Genomic DNA, 3,464 nt, shown 5'->3' on the forward strand with positions numbered 1-3,464 from the left:
TTCTGCTATTTATGTCTAGTTTTAGAGACCATCAGGATCGCTTTATAAAGTCATTTGAGTTAGCCTTTCAGGGTTTTCTGTCATGTGGAACAGTGTGTATAATGTTAGTATCCTCTGTTGATGGTTTGATAACAACTGCTATAAAACTGCATATTTTCAAGTGTTTCTTTTCAGCCCTCACAGTTTCTTCTTTAGTCATAGCCTGTTTGTGTTCTCTACTTTTTTATTAAATTTATATTTGGGGGGGAAAGCAGGCAGTTTTCCTAGATTTTAAAAAAATTACTTGTCTACATACAACCATGTGTTGTATGTAGTCTGTATTAGTGTGGTGTATATATTATATAACATGTAATACATATACACACATACAAATACTGGATATCATATATATGTAAAATCTTCTGAGATACAATCACTTTTTTGTTTTTAATATTTTCTTTGACATGAAGTAGGAAGTTATCCTTGATTAGATTGCCAAACATCTTTTTTTTTAAACTAGGCTTTAGTGGTATTGAGCAATGTTTTTACTATTTCATTAATTACTGCTCTTAAATTTAGTGTGTAAAATTCTACCTAATTTGGATTTATTTTGTATCTTTTCTTGCTCCTTGAGTTGAATCTATCGCAGTACTAAAAACAGTACTGATTCTATAACAGCAGAATAATAGACTTGACCTTGGAAAAATATGTTTTAGTGGAAGGGAAACAAGAACTACTTTTTGAAAAAGAAAAAAATCTGTATAAATCTGTTTTTCTATAATAATGGAAGCGTGCACCATGTAAAGTATGAACCTTATTTTTTAGTTCTTAGCTAGTCTGATTTAACTGAATTCCCTTATGTTGTAATTCTTTAAGGGATAACCATGACCAAATATTTGCCAAGGGCTTGGTCAGGAGAATAAAGCAGCTCCTGTCTTCAACGTGCTTATTATTTAGTTGAGGTATTACATGTTTTAAAAAATGCAAGATAGGGGGCACCTGGGTGGCTCAGTGAAGTGGCTGCCTTCAGTTCAGGTCGTGATCCCAGGGACCTGGGAATTGAGCCAGTGGTTTGCCCATTTTCCCTGTATTTTTGGAGAAAAGATTTGTTTGGTGTTTTGTTTTGTTTTGGCACAAACTCACCAAGTCATCATACAGTGTTAAAAATTCCCGCCATCGCAGAGTGCCGTGGTATAGGTTCCTCCTTCCCAGAGGGTGCCAGAGCTAATGTGTGTGGTGTGTGTGGTGAGGGTTAGGGTTGTCTAGCTGCCCAGTGCCCAACTCCTACTTTTGGGAGCAGTACTTTGGGGAGGGTGGCGGATGTGCTCTCTCCCCTGTTGGTACAGTCTTTGGGGGCGCGTAAAATCACACGTCCTCCTTCCCCAGCCAAGGACTAGGTGCATGAACGGAGCCGGGCCAACGGGACCCTCGACGGTCTTGGGTCACTGTATATTAATCAGAACAGCCAGAGGATAGAATAAGTACTTGGAGTGTTTCCCTTCTAGAGCAACTTTAGTTCCTGCAGTGAAGCCCATAGGATCTTCCTGCTTGCTCCTTTGGACCTGCGCTCGGGCCTTCCCTTCACTTCTGTGAGGTCCCCTACATCCCTCTAGTAAACTCCTTTCTTCTACTATTAGAGGAAAATTGTGTTGTTTAACACCCAGGGAAGCTTGACTGACGTAGCCTTACAGATGTGTGTGTAATTGTTTAGATAAAAATTTTTACGTACTCTGCTTTTCAGGATGGCAGTTTGCGGTTTCTTCATGCAGGTCAGACACTCCGTGTACTTGGCATGTGGATAGATGAACAACGGGGTAGGCCACATCTCAGTTAGCCAGGCAAGTGTCTTGGTGGATCAGCGCCCCAGCCTGTGCTGTTGCTGCCTGGTGAACAGTGTGGCCAGAGTGACTTCTCTATTTTCATGGGTGCCCTGCTTCCCCTGTCACCTCCCAGCCTTGTCTCTGGCCATCCAGCACTAGTCTCCTGTCACACCTCTCTACTTGGTGTCTCAGAAGGCACTTAAACACTCTTCGTGGTATCTGCTTTTATTGTTTTTTATTATTATTATTATTATTATTATTATTATTATTTTGCCTTTTCCTGCAAGACCAGCTCAATGGCCTGAAGCCTTTTCTGAACTCCCGAGCGACAGTGCAGTGCCTTCCCCCACCCCCTGCCCTAAATTCCCAGAACAGCCAACAGCTGCTCCCTTAACAGTTGCTTGCCTTGTCACTTGTCTGTCTGAGTCCAAGACATAAAGAACACCCTGACGCTGTCTGACCGCATGTCAGAGAGGCTTATCGCCGTGCCTGATACATGCACACTTGCCTTCTGTCCTATGAGTGCCCATCACGGCACGATGTTCACACCATTTCATCCATTAAGTGAGCAGATCCCATACGCATACAGGAGATATATTTCATTACCCAACACCAAAGGTAAAGAAGAAACCACCTTCACCCCAAAAAAAGATTTGTCTCTATTTTTGCCTCAGAAAAACCTTCTGAAGTCACTTTTTTCCCTGGCTGGTTCTAGTTCTTAAGGAGCTGTCAGAAACTTTCTTATGAGTTGTGAATTGGAGAGACCAAGGTCCTGCATGTCCTCAAGGACAGGAGCCTGGGCCTCTGATGACAGATTTAGCTGCCTTGTTTATAGCATACATGAAGAACTTCCTTCACTAATGAAATTCTTGTTTTGGTAGCAGGGAGACTCAGATATTTTTAATTTCTGATAACTAAGAAAAGCCAAAATCAGCCTAACATCAATCAGAGGTCATAACAGTCTCTTGAAAATCTCAAATGGCCAGGGGCCCAGCAGTACAGTAATATTTAAATATTTAATACTTTTCTAGCAGGTGAAATTGTTTTGTACTAATGTCAGTTAATATCCATAGGAAGTGAACTGAGCTGAATATATTGTCTCTGCAAAAAATTTCTAATATTCTGAAGATGAGAATGGTAAATGGCTGCTTCCTACCAAAGACAACCAAGAAGAGAAGATGGAAAGCATTGGGACAGGGTTTATATTGTCAGGAAGGGTTTCCTATTGAGAGTTATTAAACATGAACAGGTGGCACTTCGTTAATTAGTGGGCTAGGGAGCTGGAACATTAAAATCTCGTACGACCTGTAAAACGAGAATGAGCAATGACTGGATTTTCCTGTGACCTCATATTTGAGCCGTTTTCATGGTTTCTTTAATATGTACTTAGCATACAGCCAGCCATTCCCTCCTGTTTATCACAAGAAGCGAAAGCCTGCGCCCACATAAAGCCTTGAATGTATATCACAGCATAGCTGTGAGAGTCCCAAATCGGAAACAACCTATGTGTCCGTTAAAAAGCGAATGGATATAAAAATTGTGGTATATCCACTCAACAGAATGCTCTCCACCAATACAAAAGAACAAACTATTAATACAACATAGATGAATCCTGAAAATTTTACTGAGTATAAGAAGCAAGGCAAAAGTTCATACCATGTAAAT

The sequence above is a fragment of the Mustela putorius genome, unplaced genomic scaffold (genome assembly GCF_011764305.1).
Source record: "Mustela putorius furo isolate JIRA1106 unplaced genomic scaffold, ASM1176430v1.1 tig00000874_pilon_pilon_pilon, whole genome shotgun sequence".
NCBI classification, from domain to species: Eukaryota; Metazoa; Chordata; class Mammalia; order Carnivora; family Mustelidae; genus Mustela; species Mustela putorius.